Source organism: Heloderma suspectum, chromosome 3 (genome assembly GCF_057233095.1).
Source record: "Heloderma suspectum isolate Gila_16-S chromosome 3, 16-S_ref, whole genome shotgun sequence".
NCBI lineage: Eukaryota > Metazoa > Chordata > Lepidosauria > Squamata > Helodermatidae > Heloderma > Heloderma suspectum.
The window spans coordinates 244,607,484-244,620,572 of NC_139460.1; the positions used below are offsets into that span (position 1 = coordinate 244,607,484).

The following is a 13,089-nucleotide window of genomic DNA, read 5'->3' on the forward strand; positions in this document are numbered from 1 at the left end:
CTGCCACAGGCTTTTTAGGAAGATTCTTAATGATGACTAGCGATGGGTGTACTTCCTTCTAGTGAATTAGTTATTTACTGAGAAAGGAATGACTTTGTCCACGTGAGTTCAAATGGAGTCCTCCTTTAATACAAAATCTCATTCCGTGTATACAAGTTTTGGCGTATGTGCAGTATCAAAGTGCAGCTTGGGAACTGTAGTTTGGAATCACGTAGTGTCGCATGACATCTTGCGTCACCATGTTCTGTGCCCCCTTCCTGATTGCTTGCTTTTGTGTGGCCTGCCTGCCTGATGATGTCATGTGATGTTTACTTGCCAATCACGGGCATATGGAGAATGGAAGACTGACCGGAAGAGTCTTTGTCTGCCAGAGCTGCAGCAGCAGCAGTGACAAGGGAAGCGGTGGTGGATGCACTGGATCACTCAAGGGTTAGACCAGCTCAGAGCATGTGCAGAAATAGCATTGTTTAGATGAGATCTGCACATGCTCCAAAGCTTGGAATAAATTCTGAATGTAATAACCAATAAGGAATACATCATTCCAGGCTAGCTACAAAGGTAAGCATTAAGAATGGGCGAGTTTCAACCAATGAGCCTGCTAATTATAAAATGTGGTGGTATCTAGAGATAGGTGAACCCCTGACATCTGGTCCAAAATGTGTGTGTGGGGTGTCTAGTGCAGGGAAATCTTGGCCACTTGGGGCTCCATGGATTTCCTCTGAGCCCTGACACATCTGCCGGAATTCGTGGGGCGGCTCTCTGTCTTTCTAAAAGGCGTCATAGGCTGATGGTGGCTGCTATCTGAGGACATGCAGGTAAGGGGTGGTGGTGGTATGCTTCAGACTCCAAAGACTGGATTCTTGGGAATCCAGTGTCATTGGGGTCTGCAGTGTATTTGTCCTGCATCCCTGGCGGTATCACTAACCATGACTGTTACCTGACTTCTTGGATTTATGCACATGCTTAACCAGTCTCCTACTAATTGTCATTTTGTGCCCAACACTGAAGTAGCCCAGTAGTTTTCAGGCTCAGCGGAAAGACTAATATTACGTTGACTGTCTCTATCAGACTTACTGATCTGAAGGCTGTTATAAGAGACAGACATCATGACATAACCCATGTAATCCATTTTTGTTTTAGGATGCACAACCAGCAGACTTTGAGTCTGGTAGCCAATAGCATTTGCTGGCATGACGGGTTTTCGGGGAAATCCTGTCATGCCAGCAAATGCCATTGGCATTGTGCTAGAGGTTGCTTGTGCCCCCACAACATAATTTGCATTAGCAGTAGTGTTGCACTGGATAGTTCCCCTAGTTCCCTGATTCCTACGTTAAGCATCTTGGGACAGGATGCTCTTAACCTTGGCTCTCCTTGACTCTGAAAGTGGTTGCTATGTTCAGGTTGCCTTTCTGGATACAACTTCAGCTACTCCGGATCTTGGTTCTGACCATTTGTTGCTGTGACTGAGCTGCAAGACATTGGCTTGCAACTGAGTCTGCCTATATATATCTGCTGCAATGCTCACAGTTCCACCAGCTGGTATGATTAGGCTGGCAGGGATACAAGTCAGGCCTTTCCGATAGTGCCTCCCCTTTATGGAACTCCCTCCCCAAAGAGATAAGTTTGGTCCCCAGTCCCCTCTTTGCTTTCCTTCAGGCTGGCCCTGAAGACATTTGTGTTTTCAATCTGCCTTTGATGTAGGGTTGGTTTAATTGTTTTTATTTTGGATTGGTAGCTGGGATGTTGTCTTGAAGTTTTTTGTACTTCATACTGCCTTTTTCAGCTGTTAGGGTTATGGATTATTTGTAAATTGGATTAGACTTAATAACTGGAAGGTTTGTTTTATTATTGTTTATAATTTCCTGATTGTAAGGTACTTTGAGAGAACTTTTTTAATTCTGAAAAGTGACATTAAAAAATCTCATAAATAAATAAATAACATGCTTCATCCAGTTTCAGTCCCTGTCCTGTCAAGATGAGTGGAAAGCTCCCTCTACACTGGAGAAGCTAAATGGGGCCTCTTCTCAGCAGCACTGACATGTGAACTGTGTTTGCCTCCCAAGGAGCATGGGACTTCACTATAAGCCCCATGATCCCTTGCAGGAAATGATGCTCCAGACATCACTTCCTGCTATGTCTGTTTTGCCCCAATGGGGCATTATGTTATTTGTTTTATTGCCCCCCTAGGTTTTGCATTTATAACTCTTTCACTTTTCCCAGTATAGATCTGTCAGCAACTGATCAAGCCTTATTATCTGCTATCACGCATTGAGTAGTTGTTCCTAGGGAGAAATTTTAGTCCAGTTCATAACAGTTTATTTTTCTGTAGGAAGAAGCCTCCCTCTGCCCTGGTTCTCTGCTGCTGTCATGAGTTGCAGCCTGGAAGGCCTGGCCTGGCATTGTCTTTTCACCTCACCCATTCACTTCATCCATACAACTTCTTTTATTTCAACTGCTTCACCTTCCATTCATCCTCCTTCTACAAGGTGAGCTACTTGTGGCCTTCCAGATGTTTTGGCCTATAACTCCCATCAGCCCTACCCAGGATAGCTAATGGTGAGGGATCATGGGAGCTGTATGCTAAAACATCTGGAGGGCCACAAGTGGCCCACTGCTGTATTTGATTATCTGCATTTATTAGTCAGTTGTTGTTCAAGTTGTCTTTTCAATAAAGCTGAAGATTGATTTACATGAAATTGAGGCTTGGATGTGAGTTTTGCTGCCTGGATAGACACACAGCCCAGTGTGTGCTGATTCCAGAGCACCATCACAGCGCTGACAGGTCCTGTTCCAGAATAGCCATTGAAATCAATGGGAAATTCCCCAAGGCAAATTAAATACCCTATCATCTCAATTTCTTATGGACAGGAAAACCTGCTTTTAATATTTATTTTCTTCCTTTTATATTTTAGGCAGTCTTTTCCTACTGTTCAACTTACGTGTCAGCATTTTAGGCTTATTTGTTATGGATCTACAGCTGTGTGAAAATCTGTATGTCAGATGGCTGACCTGGCAGATACTTGCAGCATAAACACCTGTTGTCCAGATATATGAGTCAATACTGTGGTATGTTGCACTTGCCAGTTGCATAACGTGCGCCGAGCTGCGTTAGGCATTCATTTGGAAATTATGCCAGCATCTTGCTTTATGCTTTTTATTGTATTGCTTTAATCTCCACCAGTTAACAAATAGACCAGGTGTTTTGAGGCAGTCTGTGAGAATATCACACTTTGGCTTCAGCCCATATCCATATGTTTATGGAATAAACTTGTTTTTCAGTTAGTGTGTATTATTATAGATGGTCAGTTATTATTATAATAGTTATTATTATCAAAGATGGTCAGTTGCATCCTATACTCAGGCTATACACACCCAAATTAGATTAGTTGAATAACATGATTTTTTTAAAAGCATAAACCAAATCTGAATGTTCATTTCATTTATTACCTACTTGAATTATTTGGAAATGGTTGTTATTGTTGTTCAGTCGTTAAGTCGTGTCCGACTCTTCGTGACCCCATGGACCATAGCACGCCAGGCCTTCCTGTCCTCCGCTCTCTCCCGGAGTGTGCTCAAATTCATATTCATTGCATCGGTGATGCTATCTAGCCATCTCATCCTCTGCCGTCACCTTCTCCTTTTGCCTTCAGTCTTTCCCAGCATCAGGGTCTTTTCCAGGGAGTTTTCTCTTCGCATTAGGTGGCCAAAATATTTGAGCTTCAGCTTCAGTATCTGTTCTTCCAATGAGCACTCAGGGTTGATTTCCTTTAGGATGGACTGATTTGACCTCCTTGCAGTCCAGGGGACTTGTAAGAGTCTTCTCCAGCACCACAGTTTGAAAGCATCAATTCTTCGGCGCTCGGGCTTCCTTATAGTCCAGCTCTCACAGCCATATGTTGCTACTGGGAAAAACATAGCTTTGATTATGCGAATCTTTGTCGGCAAGGTGATGTCTTACTATGCTGTCTAGGAGTGCCATAGCTTTCCTTCCAAGGAGCAAGCGTCTTTTAATTTCATGGCTACAGTCACTGTCTGTGGTGATTTTGGAGCCAAAGAAAATAAAATCTGTCACTGCTTCCATTTCTTCCCCTTCTATATTCCAGGAAGTGATGGGGCCAGATGCCATGATCTTTGTTTTTTTAATGTTGAGTTTCAAACCAGCTTTTGCACTCTCCACTATCACCCTCAACAAGAGGCTCTTTAGATCCTCTTCACTTTCTGCCATTAGGGTGGTATCGTCTGCGTATCTGAGGTTGTTGATAATTCTCCCGGCAATCTTAATTCCGACCTGTGATTCACCCCACCCGGCATTTCTCATGATGTACTCTGCATATAAATTAAATAAGCAGGGTGACAATATACAGCCTTGTCGTACTCCTTTCCCAATTTTGAACCAATCGGTTGTTCCATGTCTGGTTCTTACTGTTGCTTCTTGTCCCTCGTACAGGTTTCTCAGGAGACAGGTAAGGTGGTCTGGTACTCCCATCTCTTTCAGAATTTGCCACAGTTTGTTGTGAACCACACAATCAAACGCTTTAGCGTAGTCAATGAAGCAGAAATAGACGTTTTCCTGGAATTCTCTTGCTTTCTCCATGATCCAGCGAATGTTGGTGATTTGATCTCTAGTTCCTCTGCCTCTTCGAAACCCAGCTTGTACTTCCGGTAGTTCTCGGTTCACATGCTGCTGAAGCCTAGCTTGTAGGATTTTGAGCATCACCTTGCTGGCATGTGAAATGAGCGCAATTGTACGGTAGTTTGAACACTCTTTGGCATTGCCCTTCTTTGGAATTGGAATGTAAACTGACCTTTTCCAGTCTTGTGGCCACTGTTGAGTGTTCCAAATTTGTTGGGATATTGAGTGCAGCACTTTAACAGCATCATCTTTTAGGATTTTAAATAGCTCAGCTGGAATACTGACATCTCCGCTAGAGAGCAATTAACACTTGCCACTATGGCCAATCTGACATTTCTTTGTTATTCCCAGAGGAAGAGAGTTTGAAACAGGTAATATGTGACCAATAATACAATAATCCCATTTTTCCCTCTGTATTAGGGTGGCCTACTTTACAGAGCACAACCCTCTATTTTGGAGAGCTGGCAGAGAAGCTATGGGTCCAAGTCTGGTTTAAAGTCAAAGTACCATCAGAAGAGGGAGGAGAGCAGGGGCTTTGAAGTTGCCCATCAACCGTTCGCACCTGGACAGCAGACTGAGCAGGCACACAGGTCACCTCGTCCATCTTATCTGATATGGTGAGATATATTGAATTTCTATTTAAATAATAGTTAGTATTTCTAAATGTGCACATACAAATGTTATGAAAATTGGTGCCTCTTTTGGTGATGGAAATCCTCTTTTTTGGTAATGTGTAGGTGGCCACCCTACCTTCCATCAAATATAAGTTTCAAGAAGGTTTTGGCAATGGAGCATGGGATTTCCTGGTGCCTGTCAGCCAGGTTTGTAGCTAGGGATGTCAGAGAATTCCTCCACGAATCTCGGGGGAGGCCGAATGCCAGCGCATTCGGCCCCCCGAAATCGGTGGCGGAATGGTCTGCCCCCCCTGCCCCCCCAGGACGGGACTTACCTTGGGCGGATCTTCCTGGCTGCGGCGGCGGTGGTTCAGCGGCGGTTTGGCGGCGGCGGCTGCGGCGGCCGGTCTTCCGACCGGCTGCCGCCATTTCCAGTTAAAAAAAACACAAAAACGTGACAGGCTACGTAAATATTTACATAGCCTATCATGGCTAGATTTTTAAAAAACACCGTGATAGGCTACGTAAATGTTTACGTAGCCTATCGTGGCTGGTTTTTAAAAAAACCAAAAATGCGTGTATGCAAATGGCGGTGCCCATGGGCGCCGCCATTTGCGTTCCTTATTTTGGCACGTCTTAGTCTACGTAAACATTTACGTAGAAGACGGCGAAAATAAGGGGAACACAAATAGCATAGATGCTACGCTATTTGCGTTCCCCTTATTTTCGCCGTCTTTGTCTATGTAAATGTTTACGTAGACTAAGACGTGCCAAAATAAGGAACGCAAATGGCGGCACCCATGGGCACCGCCATTTGCGTACGCGCGTTTTTTTTTTTAATCAGCTGTGATAGGCTGCGTAAACATTTACGTAGCCTATCACGGCTGACTGCAGGGATGCAAACGGTGGCGGCTATGGCCGCCGCCATTTGCGTCCCTGCTAGCCAGTGGCCGGATGTTCGGCTGCTGGCGGAGCCGGCCGGCGGCTCCGCAGAATCCCTGCAGAGCGGAGCCAGCCGGCCAGAATTTTGGGGGGTAGGGACGGAGTGCCTTCCCCCCACCACGAATGTCACCCTTCGAAAAGGTAAGTGACTTTCGTACATCCCTATTTGTAGCTTCCGATGTACGTTGCTGCCATGTCAGGAGCTGTGACATAGCAGGACTTTCCTTCCCATGGGAGAAACACACTGAATCACAAGAGCTATACATGCAACAGTTTGCGTTCATATCTGGGACTTGGACTTTCACTATTTGCATATGCCTAAGTATATGAAAAACTGAGCTCCACAACACTGTTCCCCAAGCCAGTGCTTAGCTAGGATGCATACAAGCCTTCAGCTGCATCGAAGGAGCTTGGCAAGGAGCAACTGGATTCCCCAAGCCTCTTCCCCATTATTATTACAGCCAACTTAGAAGTTGGTTGGGGACCTTGCTGAGCCTCATGAGTGGCAGGTGAGTCTTGAGGGTTTGGGGAGGCTAAGGGCAGCATCCAATGACGTCATTCTGCAAACTCCAATAGCACTAGCAGAGCTCTGCTGAATCTTTCTGTTGTGCAAGTGGTTGCCCATTACACTTGCGCAACAGGTTGTGCAACAACTAAATTTATGCGCAGTTAAACCTGTTGCACATAACACTTGGCTAACCTGTTGGGCAACAGGTTGCACAGTGAGCTGCACAAGAATTATGTGCAACGGGCTGCACAACGGGTTGCACAAGAGTTATGCACCACGAGTTGCACCATGGGTTGCACAAGTACAGTGCACAACTGCTTGCGCAACTGTGCTTGAGCAAATGTTTAGTTGGATTATTTTCTTGCTCAGAGTTCAGAACCTACTTTCCACTAGCACAACATCATTTGTGCTAATGGAATAACCCAGCTGGATACTGCCCTAAAGTCCCTGAACAATTTGCTCAACTATGCAGTCCTGCTCTCCCTGAGTTATTTGCTCTTTTCCCCACTTGCCTTTCCAGGTAATGGTTCCAGGATGGAGTCAAATGGAAGTTTCAGAGAAGCAAGCTGAGCAATGTACATGCCTCACAGCAAGAAAGTAACATCCCAATTTCAAGAAGAATGACTGGTGATGTAATGAGGACAATGCCTCATTGAAGCATACGATGTGGGCATGTCCTGTAGTGGCTTCCTTTTGGTTGGAAGTCTGCTCGTATAAATTCTCTTCTTGAAAAATCTATGATAATAGCGGATGTTCATGTGCTTTTAAATTACATGCCTGTGATGTGGGGATTAACAGAGGGACAAAGGAATCCTAAGCATTTGCTCAAATGTAAATCCCACTCAGTTCAAAGGGACTTATTCCCAGGTAAATGTGTAAAGGATTGCACTCTCCTAAAGCCAAATACTGGAGAACAACTTATGAAGTCTCAAGTTCAAAAATGAATATTCAGGGCCAGAAAGAGAACTTCAGATTAGAATTTATACTGTGCAAACTAAGAAATGTAATCACATTTTTAAATCTTTGATTCAGTTGTGGTTATGACAGTGTCTATGGTGAGCTCCTTGGAAGTATTGCCTTGAAGATTTTAGGGAACAAGTAGAATAAAACTTTGGGTGTGAAGTGAAAAACAAAGACCAACAATAACTCTGAAGTCATTTGAAGCCTATGCCAAAGCTCTGCAAATACAGCATTGCTAAGTCACTCATTTCAGAAACATTGCTGGATAACATGGGCAGATTCCAGTCTAATACAGCTGCACACCCGTCTATCGCACAACGGCCAATTCCCAGCGACGCCTGCAATATACTGACAGTAATGGAAAGCAAAATGATCTCTAAATAATGGTTTAAGATGGTTACTTGATAAAGGGCACCACAATAATTATGATCAATGGAGCATGGATTCAATATATATTGCCCATTTAGATGCACTAGATTAGCTTAACAGCTTTCTTTAATGTTCTGAGTATTGTGTGTCTGTGTGTGTGTGTGTGAGAGAGAGAGAGAGAGAGAGAGAGAGAGAGAGAGAGCATGTATATGTGTGTGTGAGCGTGTGTGTGTGTCAGTGTCAGAGAAAGACGGGAAAAGAAACAGTACAACCATGGTGTTCTCCTTGCTTAATATGAATGAATACAGAATACAAGGGGGGAATTACAATGGAAAATAATAACAATTTTAAAGAGGGCTTTTTCTGGGGGTGGGGAGATTTTCACTGTTTAGTCAGTGGGAATTAAGACATGTCAGTATTACAGAGAGATCTGTAATTCGGGAGTAGAGTGTATGAACCTCTCCCTCTCCCCACAACTGACAAAGAGCAGGTGAATAGCCGACTTTGCTTTTGCCTCCACCCACCACACAATTCCACCCATGTCTGAAATTCCAAAAACCACCACCAGCACATAACCCCACTTATAGTAGCGCTGGCCATTGTAGAATGAAGCTTCTTTCCCAGAGGGCCTTTTGCTAATATTCTGCTCTCCCATGCCTTCTAAATTAATCCGGCCGAGCCTAATCTGCTATGGCCTTCTAGACTTTTTAATCAAGTCTCCCAAACTGAAAAACAATATCATCTTTGTCCAGTCATTTTTTCTGTGGTCAAGAGTACTCATTTGCTGCATTGTTCAGTGGAAGAGCACCTGGCTTGCATGCAAAAGATCCCCAGTTCAATCCCTGGCATCTCCAGGTAGATCTGGGAAAGACCTCTGTCTGCAACCCTGAAAAGTGCTGAGCTACATAGAACAATGGTCTGACTTGGTATAAAGCAGCTCCCCGCGTGTTCCTAAAGTGCTGATGTGAGTTAAAAAAAAAAAAACTACAATGTTGATGCTGGGTGAGACCAATGGTCCTTTTATTTAAAGCAGACATTGAAATAAATTCACAGCAGGACCTGATGGCCTCACCCAGTCTCTATTATTAATCCCCAACCTCCGGCAATCAAAGGTATGCTGTCTCTGAAATGTATGTTGCGCCTTATTCCTAGAGTACGCATGTGTGAATCATCAAAATGAACTTGTTGAAGTTCCCTACATTCCACCTCGAAGCCAGTTCTGACTTGTGTCCATTTCAGATGGCCATCTTTGTTTTTTCTCTTCACATGAAAATTTGTGCATATTTTCATCCACATTTTCCCAAATGTACATATCAGTTGTGCTTACTTTTGAAATATAAGCATTCTTCTCCTATTGATTAAAGTGTGTTTGTACATAGTTTTCAGGAGTTTTTTCATGCCCATTTTGTTCTGTGAATTACATCGCACACTTGGAAATTCACAGACGTTGACCATTGATTGTGTTCAAGGCTGTGGAGGTATGAACTGGGTAAATTCTGGTTAAAAATATGAACTGAAATGAATTTCTCATTAAGGATGTCAGTTGCTGGGAAATCTGGTTCTTTTTGGCTTGACAGAGTTCTGCAGTGTGTAAATTCACTTTGCACCTGCCAGCCAAACTGCAGGCTCTTCCCCAGATTCCAGGAACTTTTTTTCACATTTGTTTTGGGAAGGTTCTGCAATTTGCACAAATTGCGGCCAAATTTGTACAGATTACACAAATTCAGCCATAATTTGCGTACTTTGTGCAAATTTGGCCATCATTTGCACAGATTTAGCTGTAATGTGCACAAATTGCTCAGAAATTTGTGCAAATTGCAGAACCTTTTTTAAAAAGCAGCACAGAATTCCCAGGAAATCTGTGAACTGGCCCCAGTAGAGCTGGGCACCTCAGTGGGAACCAAAACGAAGTCTGGGGGAGCCAAGCCTAGGAAAACCCATCAAACTCCACCCCTTAAACAGATTTCTCCAACATCCCTATTTTTCAGACATCCTTATGCTAAAGTAGTCCATATAGTTCAGCATTTTGTTTCCACATCTGGTAATCATTGCTAGATCAGTGGCTTCAATAGTCACTTCTATGGCTATTCATTACTTATATAGGTGGCTACTATGGCTATTAGGCACTGATGGATTGGTGGCTCTCATGATAACTGTCATTTTGGCTACCATGGCAAGTAGTCTTTGACATATCTGTCCTACATGTGGCAGTGAATGCCATAGGTCAGGGGTTGGCGATGCAGCACCTGTGGGCACACTAATGCTTGTGAGGCCCCCTGAGTGCACCCACCAGGACCCTGCCACTTTCCCCCACCAGACCCTTTCCTCCCCCTGCTACTCACTTGCCACTCACCTTTGCAGCCAGGAAGCAGGAAGTTGGCAGACTAACCTATTTATCTGCCAACTTCCTGCTTCCTCACTCTGAAGCATGGTCGGTGCATGTGCATGAGCAGGGAGGAAAGCAGGCACAGAGAACAGGAAAAGCTGCAAGTAGGGATGTATGAAAGTCACCTACCTTTTGACGAAATGTGATTCGAGGTGGGGGGGAGGTGCCCTGTCCCTCCCCCCGAAATTCTGGCTGGGGGGGAGGTGCCCCGTCCCTCCCGCCGCGAATCCTGGCCGGCCGGGTCTGCAAATGGCGGCGGCTGTAGCCGCCGCTGTTTGCGTCCCTGCAGTCAGCCATGATAGGCTACGTAAATGTTTACGTAGCCTATCACGGCTGAGTAAAAAAAAAAAAAAACACCCATGCGTACGCAAATGGCGGCGCCCATGGGCGCCGCCATTTGCGTTCCGTATTTTGGCACGTCTAGTCTAGTCTAGTATGCAAATCCCATTTATACAGATACTACATTTAACCTAAAAATATTTTTACAGCTTCATGCTGTATGGATGGTAATGTATATAATGCCACTCAAAATGGGAAATCACACTTTCAGATCAGCTGTAGAATTGCCAATCATTACAATGGTGCAATCACACCAATTACTGAACAATAGAATATGTGGCCAACATTACATAATAAGTAACATACTGCAAGTCTGAAAAAACTTTCAGAAGAATCAAATGTGGAATAAGGAACAAGGGGAAAATACAGATCCCTTTGGAAAACTTTTAAAAAGTTTTCTTTATGGGCACAGGGATTTAAAAAAAATACAAATGTACATAGCAAATGATACTAAAGCACTCACTGATTAAATACAGGCAGAGAATGTAGTTCAATTCAGCATGGATTGAGGGGGAAAAACACACATCAATATTGTTGTGCTTTCTGAAATGTTGCAGTTTTCCTGACAAACCCAAATCTGCTAAGAAATATTTCCTTTAATGCTGCAATTCCGCTGTGTGGTTAGAGAAGCAAAGCAGGGGGTGATTCCCCAAATGATAATAATATATGATATACAAATATTTTGGGTGAATTATATAATCAGTTAATTGGTTTATTAAATTATAAAATCTTTGTTTGCTTGAAAGAGCAATAAAACTAACTAAATGAATATTCACCCCTTTGAAGACTTCTTACATTAATTATGTTTATGCATCGCTTGCAGCAGTAATGTTAGACAAAGGAAGCTTTATCTTTATATGCCATAGCTACATTGTATTCTGGTACAAATGATGGTACCGACTTTGTGTCTACATAATTACTGAAATCTTATCCCTTTTGTGTTTGCACATCATTTTCCGTTTTTTGGAATAGTTAAACTCCATTTTACTTTTTAATAACATTTTAAAAATCATTCTGATTCAGGTAAACAGAATTTGATTGCTTTGATGGATTGAAAATGGTTAGCTCAGCCAGAGCTTATTTGATTTGTTTCTTCAGGGATTACAAAGAATAGGATTTTATCTCCCAAACTGACAAAAGAGGCAATCTCTGCATTTTTCCCCTCTTTTTTTTTTTGCCTATGAAATGGCAGTTGCGCTAAGCCATAGTGCCTTCAACATGGGCAAAGTATTAGTCATGGGGTTGCTTTTTATTCATCTGCAAAGTTTTTATTCCATATTGTGTATGGTGTCAAGCTTCTTTGCTCTTACAAATTAATCGGGGGGTGGAGGGGAAGAGGAGACGAGTGGAAGATAAAATAAACTGCTGTCAAAAGCAGCAGCGGCCCAGTAGATTGGCACGAGATATTAAAAACAAACACAGTCTTTTCTTGCCCATAATGGTCATTGTAGGCAAATGCTCTTCAGCTTAACACTGTGGGTTTTTTTAAAAAGACACACACACCCAACAACCCTGAAGTGCCATCAGACTGATTGCTTGTCCAAGTTCACCTTGAGGGTTCTCATGTGCTTTTCATGAGAGCTACAATCCATGACCCAGTCAGATTACAGGGCTTCCTTGGTGCCACTTTTCATTTTATCCAGTGTGACATGACATTTGTAAAGCAGAAGGAGTCAAGAAAATGTCAATATACAATATAGAGATGATACAAGACACCTCTAATAATATGTTTGCAAATCGTCTTACGCCATCGGCCACATTTGCTGAGTCCTCTTCAGCGATGCTGCCCACATCGCCTAACATCTTACTCTCGATCCCTTTGTGATTTCCTATTATGCAGCACAACTTATTTATTGATTTTTTAGAAGTGCTGGAGAATTTCAGCATTGTGATTGCCCACATTATTCCCTTTTCAGGTCCTTGTGGATACATGCCAAGACGTGCTCCATCCAAGAAAACTGATATGCTTTATGTTAATGCTGATGCCAAACTAATCTCCATTTGCAGTGGGTCTGACATCTTGACTGTGAATTGTATGTTGCATGTTTAAAGCCTGCACAAAAGGATTTTGACAGAGTCACTGTAGCTGCTCCACATCATCACCTACTGGATAGTTACAAATGTGTCACAAATATTTGGCCATGGGTGAGTAAATGAACACCCATCAAGGTTGGCACAGTCTCCCCCCCACCGAGCATGCCTTCTTTGATTGGGGTTGCACTAGGGGTGAACGAAAGTCACTTACCTTTTCTCGCAGCTTTTTCGCGGTGGGGGGGAGCGCTTCGCTGCTCCCCCAGCGAAGTTCAGGCCGGGGGGGGGAGGCTTCCCGCCTCGCCCG

The 13,089-nt window shown here is 43.5% G+C and overlaps 1 long non-coding RNA gene across 1 annotated transcript; it reads left to right on the top strand.

Annotated features, from left to right (window-relative positions):
- Positions 1–253: 253 nt before the first annotated feature.
- Positions 254–9,407, top strand: LOC146350978 (uncharacterized). The gene is made up of 3 exons (XR_014788881.1): positions 254–558; positions 5,054–5,250; positions 7,218–9,407. It is a non-coding gene; the product is annotated as an uncharacterized LOC146350978 (long non-coding RNA).
- The last annotated feature ends 3,682 nt before the right edge of the window (positions 9,408–13,089 follow it).